Raw genomic sequence first — 15067 nt, forward strand, 5'->3', positions numbered from 1 at the left:
GGCCCACCGAAGCTACTGAGTAGCATACCTCCACTGTTTTTTTAGTAAAATCATGCATACTTTTAATGAATTATGCATTCCGTGGCTTGTCTAAGGCACAGGGGTTGTGTATTTTGGTGATGAGATTCTTGTAAACTGAGGACTCACAAATCTTTTCTACTCCACTAGAAGTACATGTTTTGCATAAAGCATTTGTGTATTATAGATTGAAGGAAAAGTTTAACACTTTTTCTTCTCTTAAGCTAAACACATATGATGCTCGTAATTATGGAAGCAAAAGCAACTGGTTAAAACATATCACAATAAACTTTGCTGTGGAACTGCACTATGTGGTTTTAGGGAAAAGATATGCACCATTTATGCAGCTTCATTTTAAGTTGAAGCTTCTCTCTGGAGTATTGGATTTATTTTTTCCCTGAGAACGTATCTGAAAATACCTTCAGCATGATGTGATCTATCTCGTTATAAAGGCAAAGAAAGTGCTAATCAGAAGTATATTTTATGATCTCCAAGTATAAAAGCTCACTCAGATAGGGACAATATGACAGCTGGCAGACAAACAGCAGACTGTGTTAGAGCCAAAGAAAGCTACTCAACTGTTCTTTAAATTGAGTAGTAGAACTTTTAATAAGCAGGGCCTCCAATTTCCATAACAATATGTTTGGTGCATATAGCTCTACCATGACCTGTCCTTGTTTGAATGGTACATTACTGTGATCAGTCCTATTTTGGATGAACATGCAGTCCTCTTCCAATCATTCCCTTGTAGAATATCGTGTTTAATTCCTGGATTGTGCATGTGAAGTATTTGAGTGATTGGAGTGGCAGGCAGGTTGTGCAGGCTGCAGGAGGTGGGGGAAGGTGTGAACACAGCATGAGCTGAGGGAACCACTCTTCAGGAAGGGTGAAACCAATCAGTTGGCGCAAGATATTTAGAGGACAGAGAGAAAAGGGTTGGAGTGATTGATGGGAAAAGATAACATTGGGAAAGAAAGTGAGGTCCTGTGGAAAAAAACTCTTAGAAACGTGTCCTCTTGTGGCAGAACTAGAGTGACATTGGAGATAATGGAATGAGAAAGCAATGAAGGATTTTCCTTTAATGAACCTTAATTCTTAAATATACTTAAATATTTCTGTTCAGATCAGTCCTCCACTCATCACTCTTAAGACAAACTCCTGACCTTGTAACTCCTCAGTCAAGACCTGTGTACCATTATGACAAAATTCTCTTATTCCATGGACAATTATATCTTTCATGGGATGTAAGAAAGAAGAATGTGTGCCTTTTGCAGTACAGCAAATCACAGTCTTATAGGTGTTTAATTTCTGTCTTCATTTTCTCTGTATTAGTTCTTTTTGCCACTCATTTGCTTCTTCTTACCACCAAGAAAGATGGTCAGCTGCATAATTAGAAGATAACAGCTCAATATACAGTTGCTTTGTGTCAGGAATCTACCTCTAGTCCCAACCTGTGCAGACCATTCAAACAGAAGTTGTTCCCCTGGTAGCTACTAGCCTTCTCCCTTCAGGTTCCTTGCAAAGAGGTGATGATGCTTGAGACTCCTCTGCTTTGCATTGGTTGAGTGTTTCTATTCCTGTTATGACCCCTACACTCTTCTCATAATTTTATCTCACTCTCTTGTGGCTGATTGTTTCCTAGGCCCATGGCAGCTTCTCAGTGAGGAGATAGGGTGTTTATTTCAGGTGGACAATCTCTAGCATGTGAATGTGGCCTGGGGAACTTTGGCTAGAAATAAACCACCATGGGAATTTCGATTGCACAAGGGTAGGCTCTGCTTTGTCTCATTTTTCAGCTTTCTGATTTCGTTCACTTTGCTAGTTCTCCCCCATCTTTTTTTTCTTTTCTTTTTATTTTTTTCTTAAGAAAGACCCTACCTAGAAATTCCTCTAGGAGAATGGGGAGGGACAACCACAGCATGAAAGGATCAAGTGTTTCAGCAAATAGATATCTTGCTGTAAACATCACGTATAAAATATGAAGGATTTCAGCTTTGGAGCCCCTAGGCCAGTGAGGTCGAGCTGCAGGAAGGTAGAGCAGATTAGAGCAGAGGTTCCTATTGCATTCCTTGCATTACAGACCATGGCATCTGCATTCAACTCTCTCAGCAGTTCATCGAGAACCATCTCTATTGCCTCAAGAAGTTAAATTGTATTTGCTGTGCTGCAAGCAAGGAGGTAGTTTTGAGGAAAAATTGCTATCATCTTTTACATGGAGACTCATTAATTTCTGTGATGTGCTAAATCTGCTCACTTGGTTGATGGTTAGTGAAGGCATTTTCTAATTGCTACCCATAATACACTTCTAACCCTGGAGAAGCTAATTTAGCATCCTTTATTTCCATTCCCTTGCATTTTTTTAGGTGGGATTATGTTGATATCATGTAAATTTGCAAAAGAAAATCAATTGTGCTCTATAAAGGTACTGTCTGGATGCCCACAGCAGAGGCAAAGGCTTCAAATGCTTATGAATAAAAGGAGGTAATGGCAGCAAAGTCAATATTGTAATTTTAGTACGAAGTATTCTGCCTCTTCGATATTGAAAATATATTGGCTTCTTTCAAATATTATTTTGCTGTGCTGTCCAACAAAGATAGTTATAATTCTAAGTTATATATTTCAGGACCTTTCAAAAATGACTGCTTTTTCCTTTCTCAGTGCTTTTATTTCTGAGGTAACTATCCAGAGATATCTGGAAGGAAAACAGTTTTTTTAGAAAGATGGAAGGTTTTCCTTGCTTGTGGAAAAGCAAAAATAAGATGGGAAACATATCGGCTTTCCGCTAAAGAAGCAATATAGCAGCGGCGGCCATGCACGAAGAAGTACCACCATGGTGTCCCATTTGGTGAGAGAGGTGTTCCACATCAGGGACAGTTGGCTTTACACACGGCTCTCAGTGTGAGTGCAAAAAGTCTGAGTCTTCCAGGCTGCATTTACTTTGAAGAGGTGTCCCTGACTGTGATTTGAGTAAAAAATGAGCTGAACCTCCAGTCTAAACTATGCTTTCATTAGTGAGTTGCTGTCTATGCTGATGAAGAGCTTCTTGCTGTATTTTTCCTCTTGCAACAGCCTGCTGTGGGGTCAGATGAACAGCCAGAGCTGATGTAAGAGGAAGAGTTTGTAAGAAGGTAGGGAAACCCAGGAATTGAATTTTTAATATCTGTTCAATCAGTCTAACTGAAAAACGAAACTTCAGTCAACTCACTCCGTAGGTATGTTATATTCAAGACCTGAAGGGCCTCCTATTTTCACGTGTCCTGTTACACACAAGAACATTGCTGTTAGACTCACTGGCAGAAAGTTACTCTTCCATAGAGTGCAGTGTATTGCCTCAGTTATGGCCCAGGAAAGGGAACAGTGGACCAGAAACCAGAAGAAAATTCAAGCACTAGGTATAGGAAAATAGTTAGGTTTGAAAAAGGACTGCCAAGTACATTGCCCTGCACTGCAGCCTTTGGTGAAGGATTGGTCAGAAAACGCTGGACACAAGTTTGCAGTATCATTTGGGCAAAAAAGAACATTTTGCTTGGGAAGACAGAAGTGACGCAGATTGTGGCTTTCTTCACCTGATTTTTAGGACTACAGGCAAGTGTGTGCACCTCTGTCTGGGTCCTGCCCTGCCATTTAGCCAAATGGGCAGGACGTTCAGTGGAAAAGGTTGGCACATGCCATGAGAAATTGCTGGATGTGACAGATAACCATGTAAGGAGCTGACAGAGATAGTACCATGAGGGAGGGAGGGAAGGAGGGAGGGATGCATGGATGGATGAATGGATGGATGAATGGATTTCACAAGTGGCTAAGAGGGAGTTGCATGAGGAACAGTCAACCACCACAGATAATTGAGCTGAGGAATGCAATGACCTTCCTGTCCGTAATTCCACAAGGCCACCAGCACCTAGGTAACCACATCAGTAATACTTTATTTGGGTACTGATGTAACAAAATTGACAGCCATGGGAAAAAAAGGGTTGCTCTTTATTTGGAAAGAAGCTGCAGTGTGCAACAAGAGGTATGAGGGTGCCAGAAAGGAGGATCAAAAATGAGATAGGGTAATAAGTTGCACAAATCCTGTGAGCAGCGCTGCCTGGGGGTTACCTGGTGGTCAGTCCCGCTCCAATAAACCAAACCTGCTCTTCTGACCATACCACAGGGGTGTAAGCTGTGACCAGAAGGTCTGGGGTGGGGCATGGGGTACTCTTCTGGTCCCACAAGGGGATACCGGGGTGAATCAATGAGGCATCCAGTGTCACTATGTCCATGCCCATTCCAGTCTCAAGGGTGCTGGCAGCTGTCACTTTAGACAGCTAACACAGTCAGGCACAGTCCAGCACAGTCCCTGGGCACCTTACCTCAGACAGTAACAGGTGAAACTGCTGACCCCAAATTGCAAACTGATGTTTTCTCCCAAGAATATCTATGAATAAAAAGATAATAACCTTCTTTCGAGCAAAAACATAGTTGAGAATTTTTTGTAAAACTAACAAGAGTATATTAGAAAAGAAAAAAAGTAACCCATGAAAGGTTTGTTAGGAAAAAAACATTTATTATTTTAGTGGGGTGTAGGCAATTACTTAGGGACAGGAGTGCAGTGGGTTAATTTCTCAGTGTTCTTACACTGATCAAGTGGAAATGCTTGCAGGACTAATCATAAATAATCATAATCATATCCTGCCTAGATGGCTATGTGTTTAAACTTAGATGCAGTTGCCTGAAAATTGTTCTATAAAGATACTGAAGGCGAAGAGGGGATATGTGAAATTAACAGCAGAATGAGCTAATTAAGATCTTCAGATAGGTGCTTAAAACTGGGTTATTACGTAGAATGTTGCTCACTTGACTGTGTCTTTTTAAAATGCCGCTTTCTTGAATATTTTTGTTGTTGTTGTTGTCGGTTTCTTTAACTTAACCTCTCCACTCAGCCTTTCTGTTTTGACCTCTTAGGGACACAGGGAGTGTCTGAGCTACTGAAATGTAGCCGGAGAACACTGAGCTCACCCTGCAGTTTCTTGGCCCTGCTGCCTTCAACATGTTTTGCTGAGAAAGCCTCTGGGAGCACACTGGCACTGAATAACATCGAAAAGAAAAATTACTTTGGAAGCAGCACTTATTTTTGTTGTCTTAAGGGTTACTGAAAGAGTCTCAGTCCATGCATGCTGAACATTGCCTTCTGAGCAGGTCTGGGTTAAAAACTTGGCTGGTCAAAACTCCTTATATTTTCTCCCAAAAATATGCTGTCTCTCTTGTAGTTTTTCTATTTCATCCAAGGGTGTCTTGCCTAACTCATGAATTTATTTAGTTAGAAGCAACAGGAAGGCTGAAAGAAAGTGGACAAGACAGAGTTATGAAGAAAGCATTGGCTATGGCAAAGGAAAGAAAATGCTGCGTCTCCATATCAGCATTTCCACATGAAAGGATAAAAGGTACAGAGCTAACCAAAATTCATCAGCCACTTCTTTTTCATAAATAATTTAAATTGTTCACATTTTTTTCAGGAAAGAGCAATTATCTTAAGATCTAGAAGGGTTCTGTGCTCATGACAAAATTGTTGAATCTTTCCAGACTTTCTGGTAGATCAGCAGCAGTTTCAGTTCCTAGGTGTGCAAGCACAGTGTGGGCACAATTATTTGAAAACTACTTCTCTGGGACACTACTCTGGAAAGCAAATGTTCACTCCTCTCCACATATGGAGGATCAAGTCTGAGCTCCAAGGCCACCGGCATTAGAGGAAATGTCTCTACCCAGCTGCTCTACTACCACTGCTTTTAAAATGGAAACATTATACAATACTCCTAAACCACAAGTACATAAATTTACATACTGCTTTCAGACCAGATGCTTTTCTTTTTCCCTTTTTTCCCCCATTTTCTTTCTTTTCTTTTTTTTTCTATCATCTATGCCCCTAAAAACAATTGATGGTTCAGGTTGAATGCATGTTGTTATGCTATTTTTATGTGTTGTTATTGGGACTGCTTCTTGTTTGCAGTAGTTGCCTGCCAACTGGTGGCTGGATTCTGCTGGACAATTAGCAATTTTCCCCATATGGTGCATAGATTTACTTCACATGTACCTTGCACGTGATAACATCTGAGTTTCAAATAGAGATGTTTTGATGGAAGATTGCTCTTCACTGTCTCTAGCAAGGCTTTCTCCTGTACACTTTCCATATTTTCAGAGAACTGTGGCTTTTAAGAGTGATGGAAGTGCTATTTAAGTGGTTTGTGTGCTCCAGCTGGACCCTGGTGTTCGCAGTTTTCCTAGAAAGGAAGCAGAACTACAGAAATGGTGCTCCTAATTTGGTGACTAATAAATATGAAGGATTTTTCCTTTTCACACAAACTTCGTTCATAATGGGCTTTATTTTTGCTGATCCTCTTTGTTTCCACCTCCTGCACAGCTCCAAATTAACAGATACCATGTAAAACCTATCCTGCAGGATTGAATTGTTTCATAGTCCACTTCACTACATCTCATCCTACCAAATTCCATCTGATCACAGAAGTCATGCTGTGCACCCATTTAAATTGAAAAGCTTTCAGGCTTGGTTGGGCCATTTCAAAGTTTGCAGAGATTTAGCTTTAATCCTCTTAAAATATTAGTCCATGTGACCTTGCATACCGTATTGTCAGTAGGATAAAGATCCCTTTGATTTTTATTTACTCTTCTTCACATGGGAGGAGGCAGGTTAATTCATTACATCTTAGTGCCACCTTTGGCTCCCCATCCACTCCCTTAGGTCACTTATGTGGATGTAGGACTGCTTTGGCAAGTAGGGTTTGCATTTTTCTGCAGCTCTGTGCTCCAGTTTGTTCTTCAGAGACACACTTACAAGATGTCAGCTTTGCAAGTAAATAAATTGTTTTATTTTGGCATAAAATATGTCCTTCCATCTATCTATATGGAATGGAGTTTTTCACTATAAATGTTTCATGCAGACAATTTCAACAGTTCATGTACTTGCTTTTACTTTATAACTTTTCAATTAAACAATGGTTTTGAAAGCTGGCAGTTGTTCCAACCTGCTGTTATTATGAATTTTGCCTTCAAGTTTTGGAGGGTTGTTTTTAATATTTGCAGTGTAGCAAAAGGAAGGCATAAGGAGTAGAGAGAAGAAAAATTCTGTAATCATGGAGGATAATGGATTTGAAAAAAACTGAGTACACGAAAGTCCCACAGCCTCTTTCTTCATTACTTTGCATAGTTATTTACACATATGCAAAAGAAGTAAAAAATTTTTATTTACTAGTAGCCTTGGATAGAAAACTTGGTTCCATGCAAGGAAAAGTATAGGGCTTTCTGTCTAGGAGAGCAGGGAAGGGCAAGGAATATTTTTCAGAAATAAATTGAGAGAGTTTTGGTTCTGTCAAAGTATTTAGTTATTTTTACAATGACAAAAAAAAATTGCAAGAGGAGGCTTACTTTCTGTGAAAATATCCCTTCAACTCAAACCTCTTTTTTCTGTCTAGTACTGCATTCAAAATTTTACTAACGTTGTTTCCCTATAGTCTTCCAAAGTCCAAACTAAGGAAGGGTGATAAAGCAGTGATGATTTCAGGCCCAGTGCTGAAGTTCCACCGCCTGTCTGTAAAGTTCATAAGTTCAAATTCAAAATATTAACCTGTCCTGCCAACTTCTAGTAACCAACCTATTCTTACACCATACCAACATTACCCAGGTCAGATTTTGTAAGTTTTCTCTTCCTACACATCCTTCTGTATGTCTTCCTTCAGGAAGAAGTAACTCTTGTTACTTGTCCCTGTACTTGGCATCGCTTCATGAAGCAACAGCATAGTTTGTAAATTATTCAAGCACATACAAGCCCATTAAAAAACCCAGATTTACCAGATGATCTAAAACCAGGCAACACTGATCTAACCTTTGTCTGTCCAGCTGCATTTTCAAGTGACAATGTCCATTCCTACAAAAAGCTGTACATGGTGGAAATCCATGAGTATTTCTGCGGGATTTAACAGTCTGTAAAATGTGTAAGACTCTAATCTAAAGGGGATAATTTTAAGAGACACCTTTCAATTTAAATATCACCTTGATATAAAAATTTTCCAGCTTTTATTCCAGCTTTTATTACTGTAACTAGTACCTACATGCACAGACCATAGACCCTGTTTTTTAATTCTACTGTTTATTTTACACATTCAAACACATTTTCTTTTTTCAGATGAGTCTATATAAATACATACATCTTTAGAAGAAATACTTTCATTTTTGGGGTCAAGAGCAGAAGAATGAAGCTAGGCAGATAGCTATAGCAATTGGGAGTCTCAGCTCAATTTCTGACTGAAAAGAAAGAGGTCACAATTAAACCGTGTGGAAAGGTCTATAGGCTCTGGTTCATTTTTCCTTACATACAGCTGCAGCTAAACTGATTACCTTCTCCCCACCACATCCACTCCCAAAAGCAGGAGCAAGGGCTGTAACAAGGGCAGCTAAATCCAAGATAGATGATGAGTCAGAGGCTTCAGTTGTGATTTGTGCAGCCTGGCATATTAATGTAAACTGATAGCAGCTTATAGTGAGCATCTGCTATTGCCTCCTGTTAAAGATGAGGTACTGGACTTGCTGGACCTTTGATGTGACCCAAGTACAGCTGCTCTGATGCTCTTTGTAAGGGTTCAAACCATTAGTGCAGCCACTCAGGAGAAGAAAAAAAGTATGCAAGAGCTGACCATTGCAAGTTCCTCAGACATTTCTGTGTAAATCAACAGAGCTTGGGAGTCCAATGCCAGAAAAGTTAGGATTAGACTTGGGAGGAGGAGGGGAGGGCATATGCACTGAGAGACTAGAACCTATAGGTGAACTTCACCCTTGAAATGGGCTTACATTTTTTAACCTAAATTGAGGTCTGATTTCTATTTGGACTCTGAAGGCTTAAAATGTGCTAGATGCAGTGAGATAAGCTCCAAACAATATTTTGGGGGGTGAGTCAAAAGGGAGTGTTAGGTATCTGCGAGAATAATCATTCACACAGCTTCTTCCTGAATAGTCAGTTTTAATTTGTTATCTTGCACGTCTTGTACTTCAAGAAAGGTGATATCTGTGAGAAGAAGAAAGAAACTGTCTAAAGAAAAACCGAGGTTGCAAATTTGCAAAGAGATTTGGGATCAGATGTGAAAATTGAGTCTGCTTTTAATTAATTTAAAATAGCTGAGTGGTGAGTCAATGGTATTTCTCTAAATGCTTGGTTATAATCTGAACAGGTACACAGCACACATCAGGGCATTAGATCTGTAGATGGCTGCTCTGGAATGGTAACCTGTGCTGAAAATTAAATGTCACCCCATGTTTAGTATTTGATACAGTGAAATATGACTTTTGAGACTTGGGTAGAGAACTGAGGACTCAGAGAATACTTTACGATCCTGCTGCTGCCACATGAAGGAGGAAGGCAAAAGAAAGGCTTATGCTGGAGCGGGTGGGGGTGCCAGAGTCTGTTCCTTGTGATTAAGTGACTGGATTAGACAGATTCTACATAAACAGATGCAGGGAAGGTTATTACTTTCTTAAAGCACTGGTGTCAGGCAGCAGCAATGCAAGAGAAGTGCCAGGTTACAAGCAGAGACTTTTTCTCAGGATTCGAGCTGTTTCTTTCCTAGCTTTCCATTCTTTCCCCCTTCTGAGAGATCTGACGAAATTATTAGTTTCTGTGTTAGGTGACAAGTGGAGGGGGATGGGAACAACACTGTCTAGAAATTAGGAATGGGCTTTATTTTTTATTTCCTTCCAAAACTGCTCCTTGCCCTTCAATCCTTCCTCCCTCTTCCTCCCTGCAGAGGTTGCCTCCTCTCCCTCTTAGTGTCTCTGCTTATGCCCTTATCAGCCAAAATTAGTCCTTCTCTCCCTTTGTCTGCAGGCAAGCATAGCCCTGTTGTCCCACCTGCTCTGAGCTGCATGCCCAGCTGCTGGCTGTGTGGCAAACCACGTGCCCAGAAACACATCACAGGTCCTGCCATGCCACTGCTGCAGCTGTCATGGGAGCAGCTGGGGACTGAGGGGGAATGGTCTGGTTTATGGGGTGAAAAGGAACTGCCAGCAAAGGGAAGGTAATTCCCTCACAGGGCATTCTGGCTCATTTTGGGAAGCTCAATAGCTGCAAGTTTTGTTGTTGAGTGATGTGGAGCAGGGGAGAGTCTCACTTTAGCAGTACACATTTTTTTCGTTTGGAAAAGAAAACAAATTCAAACCCGAAAAATATGAAAATGTGCCCCAAAATTTGTGATAGAAATACAGAATGTTAAAGTAAAAGGAGGGAAGCAACACTACGTGACAAATTCACCAGTTCTGGACAGAACAACCTGTGGACCACCTCTTCCTAGTAAGATGCCCCTTTGCTGCTCACAACCGGGCAATGAAACCTGGGAACAGGGACACGGAAGTGAGTGGAAATCTTGAGATTAGATTGCTAAAACTGAGAGGACAAAACTCATTAGAGATGGAGAAGGAACAGTAGAATGGAAAGAACTGTCAGATCACACACATTTCTGGAGGTAGGAACCATCAAGTTGTGCAGTAAGTGCTGCCAAAGAAAGATTATTACAGTGAGTCCTTGCTCTGGCATAAACATCACCTGACAGGCTCTCAGGAAAGGGAGCAGATCTTGAAAAGGTACCTTTTGCCTTTTGATTTAGAGTGGAAAGGGCTATGGGTATAACAAATACAAGGTGTTTTAATCCTGATATTTAAGAGATGACAGCTTTGAGTATAGCAATGCCTCCTGGCTGTACAGGACTCCCTGAAATCTCAGAGGCTTGAAAATGAAAGGTGACTGTTGTTCAGTGAAAGCAGTCCTCCCTAAAGTCTCTCTCTGCCTGTTGCAAGGAAGCAATGTGATGGCTGAAGCAAAATGTTCCAATAAACTCAGCTACTCAGGGAATGAATCCCCGTGGGCAGCAAATAGAGCACCCAGACTGCTACGTTAGAAGGTGAAAGCAGGTTAGATTATAAATGCAACAATAATTACAGTGTTGTTGAAAACAATTTCACTGTAAATGAAAAAATCAGATGATACAGAGGAGTCAGTAAGGCTATGAGAGACTGCTCCAAGATCTGAGGGTAAAACAAAAAAGACCATCTCTGGAAAAACACCAGGTGTAGAAAAACTAATGTGACAAAGTGGCCAGTCAGCACTTTCAGGGAGGAGATACAGGCAGACAAAGCAAAAAATTAATAAAGGATAATCAATGATCTGAAAGGAAAGAAGGCTCTTCCAAGTCCTTGAGGTGAACAAAGTAAACATTGTGAAACAGCCACACTAATGAAAGGCCTGGGAAATGTGTGAAAAAAAGTTCCACTCTGAGTAACTAAACACATGCTTTTTATTTATGCTGTACTAGAAAAAATAGACAGCATGGGGAAGATCCAGACAGGCTTCCTTGGACAGGACAGCATTGAAAGGGGTGAGCCCTGGGAGGGCAAAGAGGGATGCTCACGCCTATCAGAACACATGGGAAGGGGGTCCTTGCTTTATAAGGGAACCACAGTTCTGTGCCTCAGAGGCAAGTAAACATCCACGACTCCTCCTCCAAAGGAAGTGTGTGTTTTCTGCTGCTGATCAAATTACCAAATGGTCAAGTCATTATTAAGAGCTGCTCGCTGTGAACTGAGGTGCTGGTGGTAGTTGTCTGGACTCCAGGGCACTGATAACCTGTACCACTGTGCCACTCATGTCATGGAGCTGCTTGACAGGACTTAGATCTTGCTGTGGCATGGCTGCATGGCCTTTTTGCACAAGCTCCCGCTCCACTGTGGGTATGGCAGACCTATTGCTCTTTGTGGCTGCGCAGTGGGCTCCAAGTCATACTCAGAAGTGTCCGACTCACTCTAAAGATCCTGTATTTTATGTGTGGATACACCTCTATTTGGAAAAATGCAGGACTAAATATCGCAGTAGACAGGCTTTGACTGTGCTCCTTAATCCCCTTACTGAAGATCTTGGAGATTTTACAAACCCACACCAAAATGCTGAGCTATGTTTGTACATAAGATCAAGAGTGGTCGTTTTGACAGTGCTGAAGTAAAAGTTCTCTAAAAATCTGGAATCTGTTTCTGTGACTACTGATAAATATCTGCAGGCTTTTTAAATTCATCTCACTGGTTAGCGTATAAGCCAGGAGTGCACGGCAGCAGTGGCTGCATGTGCTGTGTTGCAGCCTCATGTCAGAGAGGTGAAGCGGAGGTGCCTGCCCTCCTTCTGACAGCCCCCTTTCTGTGGGCAGACACCCACCCCTGCGTGCACACCTTGAGACAGGCGTGTGCTCCAGCCAGGGTGCATGGATGGATGATTGCAGGAAATGGGATGTGAGGGCACATTTTGGTGGGTTACTGTACTTCATAAGTGTAACCTCATTTCATCAGCTTCCCATCTTTAAAATGGAGGTAATATAAACTCCTCTCTAATTTAAAGATAAATTAACTTTTCCATTGGAAGCATTCAAGTGGCATATTTAGAAGCACCACAGGAGACTCCATGAAGAGATAAATTATTTTATGCAGTTGGAAGGGATTTGGTTAGGGTATATTTAAGCAGAGGCTGGAACTAAATGGTAGGTGAAGGGAATAAAACAATACATTGCACAGCTGTGCATTGACACCATTTATTGCACTGAGTGAGGCACAGGGTTTCATCAGAAAAAATAGTTATGTGGCCTTATAATGAAAGGCTGTATTGTTAGTGGAAGGGGAGCAGAAAATCTTAAACCTGCCATTTCCTAACCTTTGAACAGTTGACTTTGCACCACAATGTCCTTTCATTATTGTTGGTTTTGCATGTAGCACAATACAAAGCAGAAAGGGCTTTTATTATTAAACAGAAGTGACAACAGGATGGATATCTGTGGCACCAGGCTGCACAGGAATGCAGTGGAGTCAGCAGTCCAGCACATGGTTTTTTAATCCAGGATTTGGGCAGTCTGCAGGCAGTAACACAGCAATGTACAACCCACGTTAGAGAGGAGCAGTTAAGGATCACATCTTTGTATTTCTGCCCCCCCAAATTATTTTGTTTCCCATGTAGTCACTTGTACAACTGCAAATTAGGCTAATACATGAAGATACATTTTACTTGTACCTCACACACTGCTCAAGAGGCAAGCAGTGAATACACCTAGTTCAGCATATACTCCTGGCTTCCACCATGTGCTTTATGCTGCCTTGCAGAACTCTTTTTGTGTTAGACAAAGGTGAAACGTTAACATGAGGATAACAGAGAAGCAAGCTGACTTTTGGTTCTTAGAAGTAATAATAGATGCTTGCCTCTCTATGAACTTTGTGTCACTCAAGCTTAACCTTTACATGCTTGTGTAGAATAAGAGATAGATTAGGTCTTCAGGAGAACTGAAGGTTAAAAAAAAAAGAAAGACCTTAAATCCCAAAGGCATGGAGAAGAAGCCAGAGGTGTGATTGCATTGTGTCAGATGGCAGTTTTCTCCTCCTCTTTGAAGCAGCCCTGATTCACACAGGATAGTGTAATGCCATGGTGTTGCAGCCTCCTCTATTCTGTGAACCAATAGACAATGTTTAGACGAGCAGGAAACCCTCAGCAAATTTTAGCCTACAGCCATATTGCTAGTTTCTTAATATATTATTTCATGTTTGCTTTCAGACAGTGTAGGATCAGCACCACAGCCACATGAAGCTGTGTCGTGCTCAGCCTTTTGGTCCTGCCTCCTCATCATCTCCTTTCTCACACCCCATACAAAAAAGAAAATAATGTGGGAGTGGGAATGAAACACCCAAATGGGTAGGCAGATCTGCTGCCCTAGTAATTACCTGGTAGCAAGACAAGTTTATGGTGACTTAAGCCCTAGAGCCACAGTTGCCTCGTGGACCATCATTAAGTAGTATAGAACACCAGGTTTCTGCAGATCATGGGATAAAAATTGCTCTAATGGATGGATGAGTAAAGGTAATGAAGAGAATTTATAAATAAATTTATACATTAATTAAGTATCCCCAGGGTGATAGGTACATGCAAGTAGGAGAACAGCAGGACTAGGGGTGTAAAAGTAAAACCAGTGCAGATGCCTTTCTGTGTCTCTGACAGCACTTCTCCTCCAGGACTGAGGGCACCAGCCATCACAAAACCCTACACTCTTCTCAGTGTTACCAGAAGCCTGGTTCTAAAGTCTGAGTCAGACCGTTCCTTCAAAGGGTGCACATTTGTATGCATTTGGAGGCATGAGGGGACCCTAATATGTTGAGGTGTGGGAACGCTGGTATATGCTGAAGTTTCTCTGCTGGACAAAATCAGTGTAAGCATAGGCCCTGAAGTGAGTGGGAATGTAATGCTATGCAGCATAAGCTAGTCTGAAACAGAGCTGCTCTGATTACACCATCCCTTCTGATTCCAATTTTATGTTCCCATCCTTCCTTTTTTTGCCACTGCTTGTAAAGTCATGGCACAAGATCTGAACTGACTGAATGCTTCTGAGGTTGGTTTTTTTAGATTTATGCAGTTAGTTTCAGCTCCCCAAACAAGCTCTTCTTGCAACTGTGTGAGTATCAGTTCTGGTGCAAGGGAGTGGGAAAGATCTTAACTGGGGGCAGAGCTGCTGGATGCAATGCTGGGCTGAGGCACAGCTGCCTTGGATCAACCTCATCTACTAAGGAATCACAGCTTCATTAAATATTCCGAGTCTTTCATGTTGTTTCTGGCCCGGCAGAAGTGAGCTAAATACAGACCTTGATTACAGACTATGCCTAAAAATAATTGTCTAGTCCAAAGACATGCCTAGAAATCTCTATCACTTCCATTGATCCAGAATGAAAAGTCTCTGACTTCCAAAGCAGTCCTTTGCAGTGTTTGTTGTTGCACAGGTTAATGCTTGTAACAACTTTGAGCCTTTTCTGTTCATCATATGGAGTGGTAACAGGCTGTGGTGTAAGTGTATGACATGCTTGTAGTACAGGGATTATGCAACCCAAAACTAATTCCAGAGAGGTGGGGAGTGTAAAAGAAAAAGGAGGCAAGAAAGAACTAGTGGATGAAGGAACACAAAAAAATAATCCAAGCTGTTTTTATAGATCAACCAGTATA

This window comes from Lepidothrix coronata, unplaced genomic scaffold, assembly GCF_001604755.1.
Source record: "Lepidothrix coronata isolate B3197 unplaced genomic scaffold, Lepidothrix_coronata-1.0 Scaffold6, whole genome shotgun sequence".
In the NCBI taxonomy this organism is placed as follows: domain Eukaryota; kingdom Metazoa; phylum Chordata; class Aves; order Passeriformes; family Pipridae; genus Lepidothrix; species Lepidothrix coronata.